This window comes from Microtus ochrogaster, chromosome 10, assembly GCF_000317375.1.
Source record: "Microtus ochrogaster isolate Prairie Vole_2 chromosome 10, MicOch1.0, whole genome shotgun sequence".
Lineage (NCBI taxonomy): Eukaryota > Metazoa > Chordata > Mammalia > Rodentia > Cricetidae > Microtus > Microtus ochrogaster.
The window spans coordinates 22267124-22280681 of NC_022016.1; the positions used below are offsets into that span (position 1 = coordinate 22267124).

Below are 13558 nucleotides of genomic sequence, written 5' to 3' on the forward strand. Positions count from 1 at the left end.
CTTGTGCTGCACCACGTAAGCAATTGTCTGGTCAGATTTTTAGAATGAAGCCAATGCTTTGGACTTTTATCACTATAGGTAAAAAGGAACAAATCTTGTCCCATGCTATCTTAGTTAAATGATAATCTTTTTCAAAGATACCATAAATTACCTTAATCTAGAAACAATTCTGAACATTGGTAGAGAACAACTTCCCTGGATAATCATACCTCTTAGTGGAAGTTACTAATTAATTTTGTTATTTTCTAGATAATTTTGTCTTTTTTCTTATATAAAACTCATTAATGTACTATAAGCTCTATCTGGTTTCATTCCATATTTTACAATACCTTTTAAATTTTTTGATAGCAGCAAGGCTTGTGGGCATGGTCTTGCTATCAAAACTTTACATTGATAAGCAGTTTTACTGGAAAGTTACAAGAAATTGGTGATGAGAATGTAATCCAAATTAACCCAAATGAGCTAAATATTTTTAGACATACTTTTTAAATAAACTCAACATATAAACATAGAGGGCTTAAATGTCAAACTCAAAGATTTTTATTATGAATTTCTTTTTAAAAAAAGAACAAGTAAGTTTCCATTAAAAGATGACTAACTTGTTTAGTCCATGACAAAGACGGTTGGAGAGTATAGAAGGGAAAGATTAATGACTTCTAAAAAGCAAGACAAGGAAAACCAAAACTAAGGATATTCTATGAGGGCTGGGGCTTGCTTACCTCATCAATAATCAAGAAACTGAGGGCGACTTAAATACAAAATAACAATGATATTACAAATTTGCACAAAGTGAATAGCAAAATAAAGGAAGGATTGTTTCTTGGAGTACCATAGCTTCATAGGATTTGCAGGCAGCCAAGATATGACAGTAGACCCAAAAGCTAACATAAAACTGAAGGTTAGCGTGACGTGTGGTGGAAAGCTGGTAACACACGTATGCTGACCATTAAGTTTGCTGTGTGGGGGAATCCAGAACTAGCACAAGGCCTTTGTATGATGTCCATATCCCTGCCCATGCTATCTATATTGGAAGGCACAGGGCAGAGAGGGGTGTAATAATGAACCCAAATCCAAAGAACACCAAGAAAATGTAAAAGGCAAAGGGATGAATTTCTGGATTCCTTTCCTTCTTCATTCAAGTTGCTGGAACGCTAGCTCTAACTCATAAACAGGTGACGTGTCCTGAGAAATTACGGCCTTATTTAATTAGTAAACCAGTAGAGTAAAATATAGATGCAATTATAAATCATTCCTTCTACAATTATTCCACTATTTTGGAGGAAGCAAAGGGTAAGGACTACCCTCCCCCACACGCACACTATTGGCGAAAACTATTAGGGCACCCTTAATAAATCCTGCTGTGAATGACTGCTCTGACTTTCCCTTCCTCTTGCTTTCCAAAGGGACACATTGTTTTGCCCCATCTTCTATACTATACCCTCTTGGCTTTCATTAGCCATGTATTCAAAATTACCCAAAGCAGCCTTGCACCCACACACTCACAGAACAGAATGCAAAGGAGTAAGAATCTTAAGGTGCCAAGCAGAACTGAAATAGAAAACTGTCGCTTTGGTATCTATACATGCCAGCGGTTCATATCCTACCTATCAGATATTTATATTACAACTCAGAGCAGTAGAAATACCACAGTTACGAAGCAGTCACTAAATAATGATATGGCTGGGAATCACCACCACACGAAGAACTGTATTAAAGGGTCAAGCATTAGGAAGGTTGAGAACCCCTGATACACAGTGCTAGAGTGAAGCCAGGATAATATGGGAGGAGTGGGATATTCAGTAACTATTCTCATGGCAGAAATACAGCAGCGCTGGTTGTGATGTTCAGCTGACATCAAAGCCATCTATGCAGAGCTGCATGAACAAGCCTTTGCCAGGGAAGACCTGCCTCTGTCAAACTGATGGCTCTAACTCCCCAAAATAACCTGTCTGCATTTCACATCACAACAGTATATAATCAACTTTGGCTTTATCACACTAATTCCATAGGTTCAAAGCAATAACTAAACTTCTGTGGTTTCCCAAAATATTTTTGTTAAAAAAGTAATTCTTTTTCAAAAGACAACAGCAGCTCCCTATATTTCAAAGACATACACACAACTAAACACACACTCCATGTACAAAACCAACCAGGTCTTCCCCATGTGAGCGTCCCAGCTGCTAACAGTTCTAAGATATGAGTGGGGTTACACCAAAAGAAAACCCATCTGTTGCATCAGGCGCGACCAGGATATTTCAGGCAAGATCCACACCATTAAGGATATTGTGGTATAATTTACATGCACTGAAATAAACTGGCTTCAAGTGCTCGGAGAGAATATATGTTGGAAGGAACATGAAAAAATCAGAGCTACACTTGGATCTGGCTGATAACGACATCACTGGGATATCACAGACAACTATAATTAGCAATAGGTGGCTCTGAGCAGGACTGGATCTGCCTCCTAAATTTTAAATGATTGCTTGAAGCTAAAATTCTGGAAAGTTCTTTGGTCTGGTAATCAGTCTGGCAGTCTTGTAGAAACAAGCTTTCTCGTGGTATTTCCACTGCCTGGTGGTTTCTGGCACTGTCTACAGAAACAAGATTTTTCTAAAAGTCTCTTGTTACTTCCATTTCCTATCTCAGCTGCAACCAAGTGTATGGGGCGGGGTGTTAAAAGTACATATAGATACAAGCTTTTCATCAGCAACATTACCTCTTATAAATCAAGCCAGATGAAATTCATCAATATCATTGTGATGAATTAAGGAAGCTAATGCTATACTGAGTGTTGAATAAAACAGAAAATGTGGGAAAAAAAAACCAAAAAGCTCTTTAAGAATTGTTATTCTTATACCCATAGCCCTACATAGAGACATCCTTAAAAATTAAACTCTCAAAGAGCCTTAAGATTACAAAGGACATCAGAAAGATGATTCTTGAACTCAGATCCTTAGCTTGCACCACTAGGTGGGCTTTGCATATCTAATTACACACACACACACACACACACACACACACACACACACACGGTGCACTGCAATGCATTACATACTTTCCAATCACAAAAGCACAGTATTATAAAGAAATACTTGCAGAAACATTTTTTTGCATCTATTGAAATGCTACAAAATTATCTACTTCAAAGACAACACAATAATACAATGTGTTGATTTAAAAATAAATCAAACTAAGTCACTTCTAAATAGATATAAGCTGTTTAGCTTCAAGTCCACTAAAGTAAACACTTAATAGGACACATGACTCTCAAAAAGGAATTTAACATCTAAATACAATAATTACACATTTCAAAAGTTAAGTAATAGTTACAATGTAATGGCTGGTTTGAAAATACAAAGCACTTAGAAAGACTGCAATTTAGAAAACTCAGAGCAAAATTAGGATTTCATATGTAAAAGCCGATTTTTCCCTGTAAAATTTTAACTTGGTGATAATTTAAAATTTTTTAAGTTATGGAAAATATTTTCATAAAACAAAGTGATAAAATATCCTTTGATGGTACTAACGAAGACATTAAATCAAAACTAACAGAGGTTATGAAAGCTCATATTCATGGTGATGTGGTCAGTGGCCTTAGTTATACATGACAATCTGATAATTTAATTCTAGCATTAAATTTCAGCATTTTCTTACTAATTACTAACAACTAGAAGAAGATTAAACTCATTGCCTGCTCTATTTTCTGTTATATAGACGTGTCTAAAATGTCTTTAAATAATTATTTCAGGTTGTAAAAAGAAATTATCTCAGTGAATCACCATGGAACAGCGTCACTGATGTCTCTTTTTTATTACCTTTATATGTTAATTAAATACACTTTCTTTAATTCTCCAAATCAAGTATTTTAAATTTCATTATTAGTAACACAAACAAATGAACCCTACATAAGATAAGGAAAAAAAATTCTCCAAAGTAGAGTACAATTTCCAAGTACTAGTGACAATTTCAAGAATTTTATGATAATTTGAACCTATTTTTACCATGTTGTTCCTAATATAAATCTGAAGTAGCATTACAAAATATTATTCACAAAAGGTAGGAACCAATGAAGAGTTTGAACCTTTCTGTTTTTAGCCTTGCCAAGACATGAAGATTAAGCGGAAGAAGAAAACTAAGTCTTGAGGGCACAAAAGCCCAGGGTAATGGCTGCCTTTTTAAAAAAAGTACACAGGTTAAATTTGATTAAAGCAGAAAGCCAAATGATCAAAGACAGAGGCAGACACAGGTGCAGAGCCATGCATGTGTGTTCACACGCAGCACCGCTGACTACTACCATTGCCACCACCCTTTACTCTGAGACAAGCTAAACAAGTTATATTAAACACAAACATATTACAGTCTACCTAATTTGGCACCTATACAATGTTTAACAAAACACATGAAGGACAGGAGGCTTTCATGTTAGAAAATGTCCATTATTAACTACTAGTTTTCAACCAAATTCTCATGTAGTAGCTAATAGTTTCTTCAGAGAGCAGTAAATCCTCTGGATCTTATTAAATGTTGCAGCATTTCACATTATACAACCCTTCATTCTATTAGGTTGAGCAATTTGCTGAAAAAAACTGGTATGCCATGAACTAAGCTTGAATCTGAGGTGTGTATCTTAAGATTCTTGCAATCCATGTTATTCCTAAAGATACCAGCAAAGGCATGTAATAAGTGACTCCAGTAATGAATTAGCCGGCAAAGGGCCCAAGCTGGGTATAAGAACAGCCAGAACGGCCTGGCTCTGTCCTTTGTGGTCAGACAACATCAAAGCCTCTGAATTCTGGTTCCTAGGGAGCAGTTAACACTGTCAGGTACTACAAAGTTCTCAATGGACAGTCCAGTTAGATATCACCCTCAGATATCATTGCTGTGAGCATCCAGAGTTACAAGAGTCTCAGAAAAAGACCTTAACGGCTCATAAAGAAACTCATCAGGATTAGTGGCTGAAGAAATTAAAAGAAAAGCAAAAAGAATGAAGGCTTTTACATAACAGAAATCAATCAGCAGAAAAGTTTATTCTCAATGAATGACATCATATTACCTTTTTAAATTTATTAGCTTTTAAATTGTTATAAAATGGAATAGTAATTAAAAAAACAACAAAACAGCAAAATGCTTCAGACTGTAGGCCAGCGACACGGCTCAGTGGGGTAGAGAGCTTGCAGCCAAGTGAGAAAACCTAAGTTCAGTCCCTAGAACCCACGTGGTAGAAGAGGACTGAGTCCTACGAATTCCCTCTAACCTCCACATGCACATCATGCACTGCACGCACACACGCACGTGCGCGCACACACATGCATGCACCCACACTCCTGCACGCACGCATACACACACACAGTAAATGAATGAATGAAGACATAAATGTAAAAATGAATTTAAAAAACAGTTTCAGATTACAAGTCATTCAGTAAGTTGGCGGAAGAGGAAACAAAATCTTAGAGATCTTTAATTAGAAAGAAGAGAAGTGACCCAGGGTGTGGGAAGCTTCTTCTCTTTAATAAGACCTTTTCTTGGGTTAGGAGTGTAGATTTGCAGTAGACCATGTGCTTATCCTGAGAAAAAGCCAAAGCCCAGGTTTGATCACCAGCACCAAGAGCCCCTTTAACATGCAAGGGAAACATGAAGATGCACATAAGGTTACAGAGGTGCTTGCCCAAGTCCTCTAAAGAGAACCCTAAATATACTAGTGCTAACCCTCTCAGCTTGTTGACATTAAGTTTTTTTGATTCTAAGTCTAATTTACTGAACAACTGTAAAAGGTGCCAAATTAATTCATCACTAAAAACTTCTAGATCAATAACAATAAGAGCTCTTGACTAAAGCTACTTACTCCCATGTAAGTGCCTGAAACCAATGGGTCTTTAGCTAAGATCCCAAAACTCTTACATACAGCAATCTCAGTTTAAACAAACATGGCACTCCAACGGAGACATAAGAATTAAATGAAACACCATATATAACAAAGACACAGTGCTTAAATCTTTTTTGGAACACACCAAGAAACAATAATGGAGTTGGGGAAATGGTTGCATTGATAAAATGCCGGCTGAGCAAACACAGGACTTGGGTTTGGACCACTGGTGTAACACAGTCAGGGTGTAACAGTGCACATCCATATTCCAATACTGGGAAGGGCTTGCTGGTCAGCTAATCTCTCCAAATGTGTGGGCTCTGGGTTCAACAAAAGACCCTATTATCTTGGGCTCATCGGTGATGGTGCACACCTTCAATCCTAGTACTCAGGACGCAGAGACAGGTGGACCTCTGAGAATCTGAGGTCAGCCTGGTCTACAGAATAAATTCTAGTACAGTCAGGGCAGCACAGGGAAACCCTGTCTCAAGAAACAAACAAACAAACAAAAACAAAATATAAAAAAGGCCCTCTATCTCAAAAACACAGGTGGAGACTAAGAACGATCCAATAACCTCTGGCTCGTGCACACGCACACTCACACGCACACGCGTGCGCGCGCGCACACACACACACACACACACACAGAGACACAGAGAGAGACAGAGAGAGAGACATGTATGCACGCACACAGGCATGCCTGTGGAGAATACTACATATGGTAGTGTTGTTTAGAAGAATGGCTATTTTTCTGCTTGTGGCTAAAATTTAATTAAGAGACTAGCTGATCTATCAACTGACCAGTAAAATACATTTGTCTACAACAAATGGAGATATCTAGTGTAGCAAGTAACTAAGAAACACATCATTTGATGACCACTTTCTTGTACTTAAGGCTTACCACATTCCACAGGCAGAATAAACAATGACTTTCCCTTTCCCCTCTCAAACAGAATTACAGTATTACTAGAGTGTTACCTTGCCAACATGCCCTTTGACCTCAAAATACTAAACTTTTAATTACATCTAATATAAGCTTTGAACTTTGGTTTGGTACTTTAAAATAAACACTAAGAGTTAGTTTTTCTTTTAAATTTAACAGAAGAAAAACAACATTTATAAACATTAACAAATCTAAGCATGGTCCCATTTTGACGTTAATGAAATATTGCTACACTTAAAATCAACTTTTCTTTAAAACAGAGTGTGTGTTCCAACACATTCTCCCTTTCTCTGTAGCTTTGCTTGTTTAGGGCATTTAGATAAAACAGCACAAGGCCCAAACCCACTAATCACCCCCACAACCAACTCCATTACTCATCAACAGCCCAATCAACAGCACCCGCCTCTTCTAAAGAGGTGGTCAAGAGTCCATTTGGCAGGAACTGTCATCACCAGTGTCCCAAACTCTTAAGATTCAAGAAACGGGAACACAAAGCAGTGAGTGTCCTGGAGATGGACTTTTTAAATTTTCTTAATATTGGCTTTCAGACTGAAGTCTGCAGTGCTCATGGTCTAAATGGTCTACATAAAACTTTAGTTTTGGAATGAATAGTAGTAACAGAACTCTCTAAGGAGGAAGAACCACTAAGTAGTCCAACAGACATGTTTTGGAACCAGATTACTGGGATCCAATTCAGCATTTCCACTTACTCTTGCTCTAAAAATGTACACAAGTTATTTAATCTCTTCGTGTATGTAAAATGGAAGCATCAATATCCTGCTAAGGAAATAGCCCAACACCCTCTAACACAGTGCCTGACTCACAGCTAAAGTGCCCACTCAGTTGAGCTGTTATTGTTACAGAATAAAGGGGGGAAAAAAAAGTCCACAGACCTGTCTTTTTTAGATAGAGCTGGGATTAAGTTGGGACTAACACACAAGAGGTGGTAAGAAATGCTCAGGTCTAAATGGAAGACACAGGAATTCTGCTCCCAGGTCTGCAACAGCTACCTGTCTAATTTCAGAGTGTCCTCTATAAACACCAGTGGCCTCATATGGAAAAGGCTGGTGTAGAATCTTGTTAGTGTTTTGAATACTGGCCTTCTAGTTCAATCACATTTGGTAACTGAGAGAAATATTCCTCTCCACACTCCCACACCAAATTCAACTTCCATTACAGTGCTTATCATGTATGGTAGAATCCTAGGTTCCTCTTTCAATTCTTGACTTTAAGTTGTATCTATTGTTTTTTGGGTTGTTTTTGTTTCGTATTTTTGGTGAAGACAGAAAACTAATTGTTCTAAGCTCGAAGGCAGCCACGGTCATACATTCCTTAGTAGGGACGAGAGTAGTAACTGTAGCTACTTTCACCTCTTGTGAGGCAGACAGCACAAGTGTAGTTCGTTATCTACCTCCAAAATGGCACACCCCAGAACGGCTTAAGGTGAATGAAATATTTTGTATTTAAGAAACTTTCAAATAAGCTTCTTTAATACATGATCCTCAGGAAAGGTGGCAACAAGTAATGGGGATTAAAACCTTGAGTTCTTTCGACAAATTACAGTTAAAAACTACCAGCTAAGTTCTGGAATAGCCAAGATGGAGTGGGGTGAGCGGGGAGTGCAGCTCTGCGCTTGTAAAAGTACTGCAGGAGAAACTTAAAGGAGCTCTCTAATAACCTTTTAGGGAGTCAAAGCAGAAATTCTTGGATTTACAACCTACATCAAAAGTCTTTGAAATACCTTTTATTTCTATTCTGCCTTTCTACAATGATATCAAAGCTCCCTACACACACCAAATCAAAAGATATTCCGGAGAGATATTTTCATTCTTAACTTACCAAGGGAGTGAGGGGCAAGAGCAGCAAGAGAGCTCAGATCTCCAGAATCATCTAGGGTCACTCTGCTGGTTATTGCAATATGAACAGAGAAGTTGCAGCTCAAATTTAACAATGATCTGGAAGGTCCCATGAATGCATTTTGATTACCAGACTACATTTAAGTAAAGATTCACATTTCAGTGTGATTAAGAGATGAACAGAACACTGAATAGGCAAAAGAAAAGCATTAAGTTAAGCTAGAAAAAGTCTCTTTTAGTATTTGACTAATAGAAAACAATTAATAAATTCCAGATACAGTCTTTATAAGCTGAGATACTGACAGTCACTTGGACTTTGAATGATCTTAAAATCTCCACAATGCTCCTTTTCTAAAAAGCCTTTCTACTGTTTATAGAAAATCACAATTTTTAATAATAAACATAAAAGAAAAGGTGTGATTAGTGGGATAAGACTGTTACCATCCAGAGGCAGCCTAGTAGGGCACAGAGAGAAGTCTTGCAGTAAGAGAATGGCCCACACCAGTTAAGATGTGGGAGCACCTGCTGCTGACAGGTGGGGACACACACCCAGTGGAGGGAGGGGTTCTCCAGCAGTCTGCACCAACCCCCCCAGCATTCTTTGCTTTCCCTTGGAGCATTTTGTTTGCTTTCTCTCATTCTCTTAAAGATCTGAAAACAAAACCCTATAACTTATGTGCATAGGAGGTTTTGCAAACAAAGCACTTTCCACTCTCCCAGTCTTCACAGAAACTCTTCAGCATCCTAAACGCAAGCTTTCACAGACACAAAATTTACTCAGTTCAATGAAGTCATTACAGGCTGCTGTCATAATACTTTGTTAAGTCTAGCTAGATGCCAGAATTCCTTATGCCCTGCCGATGATTTTTAGGTAAAATAAAAAGGAAAATGTTGGTTTTCCTTAAGCTTTGGCTTAGATAATAGAAAATAGTATTTGAAAGAATAGCTAAGAGGTGCAGAGACAGTGTAGATTCAGGACAGTGGGTCAGTGCAGTTGACAGCACTTTCCTGGCACACTCAAGGCCTGTGTTCAATAGATAATACCAGAGAGAGACAGACAGACAGACAGCCAGACAGACAGACTGACTGACTGACTGACTGACTCACTCACTCACTCACTCAGGTTAGAGGCGTCTTCTTGCTCAGAACCTTGCCTTGGATTCTTCATCTTCAAATTTAACACAGTAGTTGATATCATTTGTGTCTGTCACAAGACTGTTGTTTTCCCAAGATTGATGGGACTTAAGTGAAAGAAATTCAGTGCAGCAATCCACTCTAGTTTGGGTCACATTTTTCTACTTTTCATAAAATTTTGTTCTTTATTAATTATGTCAAAATATACAATACCAAGCCAGATGTGAGAGTACACATCAGTAATCCAGGCATTTGGGACTGAAGAGGCTGTGACATGAAGATCACAAGTTACAGGTCACCCTGAATTTAAATAAATTTTGTCTCAAAAAAGTAAATTTCTTCAAATGCATATGAAATTACATAAATATAATTGTTTGTGTGTTAATCATGTTTATTCAATAGCACATATGGTGACACTACAAGATTATCCATTTTACATTTGGAAGAGAAAATCTGAAAGATATCTGTACGACATCAGGACTAGATGTTTAATCTAGGATCACATTGCTGTTTTACTATTCATTATATAAGCATGAGCAAGACTGTTTTTTTTGAGTTGACAAGTGCAGGTAATAACTGCATGTGCATAGATCAGGTATTAGAAGATTATGTATGACATGATGCATACAAAATGTTAGTCCCCTGACTGCAACACCAATGGCATCCAGTCAGTGCAAAGTAATGCCTGACAACTGAACCAGTCAGCGGCTATGCCCTCCGGGCATCAAAAGTCAAGATACACGAACGTCTCAGCAATCACATTTGCATTCATTCTAGTGTTTCCAGGACCCTCAAAGCCTGATGCCATACTGAAGCCAAGGATATTATCTAAAATAGCCTTCCTCAAAGGCTATGGCTGAAAGGTTGTTTCAGAAGCCTGTGTGCAGATAGAAGCATCACTCAATGCTAGTTGTGGAAAATGTTTACGAGGAAGGAGAGAAAACTTAAAGCTTTAAGATACTCTGAGTCATCAGGAGCTGTGTTCACCACTTCTTCTAACACTCAGGATGTTGACCAAGAACACCTGGCAGCCTGAGATTTCAGAATGGACTGTCAATCCTGTAGCTGCAAAATCCCTGCACCCATGGTTGAGGAGGTAGTAGAGAAGAGAGAAGTGCTTCTGTTTGTCAAAGTCAAGAGTACCTGTAATTATGGGATATCATGGGAATAACCAGCCACTTTCTGATTGGGTTTAAGACCCTTTCCACAAGATGAAGCCCATACCTGGCACTATGATTAGCCCAAGAACCTGTGACTAGACAGCCCTGGGGGAGAACCTAGCACTATTATTCTGAGAAAAAGACATAGTATTAAACCAATGCTTAATGACTTATCATTGTACTCATAGATTAAAGAATCTTTCAACTCTCATCAGAAAGCTTCTATTTGTAGTAGACAGTGATTAACAAAGAGACCAACAACTGACTAAGGAACAGAAAATAAGAGACAGTGGAATAATCACCCCTAAATGGGATATCTGTATCACATCCCCTCCTGCCAAGATCCAGAGATCATTGTGGACGATGGTGGAGTAAGAGTATCAGAGCCAGAAATAGTGGATGACTGTAAGCAAAACGTGTCTTCTGGACACAACAGGGCAATTGCACATATGATCTCATAACAGTAAGTAAGTCTTATGTAAGCTCAAGTCAGATTACACCCCAGGATATAGAAAGGGGGTGGACACCGAGTTCACCCCTAGCTAAGGAGCTATTGGCAACTGATCTCTGCTGGAAATGGAGAACCAGTTTTCTTTAAGGATATAGTCTGTAGTAAGTCAACTATACTCCAGTGTAAAGCCACATATCTAAGAATATATGGGCAACACAAGTTAGATTTGATGGTGTTTTAAACAAAAAAAAAAAGAAGATACAATATTGGTGGGTAGAGAAGACATTATCTGGGAGGGGATAGAGAACAGAGTGACTATGATCCAAATATAAACACATGCATTTGTGTAGTGAGATCCTGCCTCAAATAAACAAAAACTCTTATATATATAAATCTCATCCAAGAATTTTAAATTAGAATTTAAGCAGGAAAGGTATCCTAAAGTGCTAGGGAAGGAACAACCAATGAAAGGTGTGGGATGAACTGCAACAACTGGGAACAAATGTCATATATAATTGAGTCTCAGACATAAAAACCATGAGGCATATGACGTTAGTCACAGACAGTTCACTTGTTGGTTTCAGCAGGCTATGCCCACCCATGAGCAGACATGAGAGAGCAAGTTAAAAGTATTACCTATGAGGGGGAGGGTGTTGGAAGAAGTGGAGAACAGTAGTTGAGTTATTTAAATGCACCCCAGTTGAAGACGACATTTCCCATGTATACTCTAACTACTCAAGCAATACGGTTGTGTTTTCTTGATGTCTATCAGCCCTTCTTCATTGCAGATTTGAGCCTAGCACATGTTCCAATTAACTCAACTCTTTGTTACAACTTGCTACGTTGGGTATCCCTTGCCAAAAGGGGTAGGTGGTGGGTTACATAACAAGGATGGGGATGGAATCTGCTGCCAAGTCTGCACTAAGTTAGAAGAATGTGTGTGGTATGGATGGAGGTGGGTGGAAGGTGGGAGGAAAAGGGGAGACCACAGGAAGGATAATATCCTCATAGACAGACTCTGTCAGGGGCAAGCCTGGTGGCTGTGGCTAAGGCAAAGAATTCCACAGGCAATCAAACTGGAGATTATGAAGAGTCAGTACAGAGAATACAGACTGAGTTGTCTTATTAGGCATCTTAGCATGATACCTCTGGGTAAAATAGAGATGTATGAAGGGTTGATCCAAGTACAACTATAACAAGATTACATATATAGAAAATATATAAATATATGTATGTGCATATATACTGAAATAAAAGTGTTCAGTCTAAATGACCAAATACACTTTGACAAAATTTTTGAAATAAGATATTACCAGCTTAACAATGTATGTATGCCCCTTAAGTGAGTCTATATGTAAGAAAGCAAGCCAATCTGACCGCTTAAGCAAAATTAAAGGCATCTTAGATAGTTAGACCAACATACTAGTCAAACTAACTTGTAGATGAACTGTTCTGTTCTATTTCAAGAACTGTATTCCTAACTTGTTTCAATAATCTCCAATTTATGAAATAGTCAATACATTATTGATATGAATAAGTGCTCACCAATGGGGAAAATGACAGAAACTGAATATTAAAACTCAGTGGTTTTAACTCTCAGAGGAGTGAATGGGGGTGGGGTGGGGGGAAAGTGGGAGGAGCAGAAGGAGAGGAGAGAGAGGGAACTGAGATTAGTATGTAAAAAATAAAACCGTGCAGATAAAGAAAAAAGAATCCATGGGATTGATCCCTTTGAAAAGATAGGATTGTAGCAATTGTCAATATACCTTACAAATGCTATTTTCAAAAAGGATATGGTCCTTAGGTTTCTCAGCAATAGGCAAGGGGAAACGGAAAAAAAAATCCTTATAAAAAATACAAAATTCTGTGTTCTGATATAAAGACTTCCTAAGACAAAACAGACAGACAAATGTGGAAAATTAGTTCACATTTATAATTTATGTGCAGAGTAGAGTTGCTACTGACATCTGTTTTGCTTTCTTAACTGAAACTTTATCATTAAGAAATTTTCTTGTGCTGAAGAGGTGGTTCAGCAGTTAAGAGCATTTGCTGTTCTTTTAGAGGACTTGAGTACAGTTCCCAGCACCCATAACAGGCAGCACTCAACTATGATTTCAGCTCTAGGGAGTGAAGAGATTCTCTTTGAGCTTG

General features: G+C 38.1%; 1 protein-coding gene across 1 annotated transcript in view; it reads right to left on the reverse strand.

Moving 5' to 3' along the window:
* The window catches only part of Bnc2 (basonuclin 2), a 288056-nt gene that overhangs the window by 191746 nt on the left and 82752 nt on the right, over positions 1–13558 (reverse strand). The window lies entirely within an intron of this gene.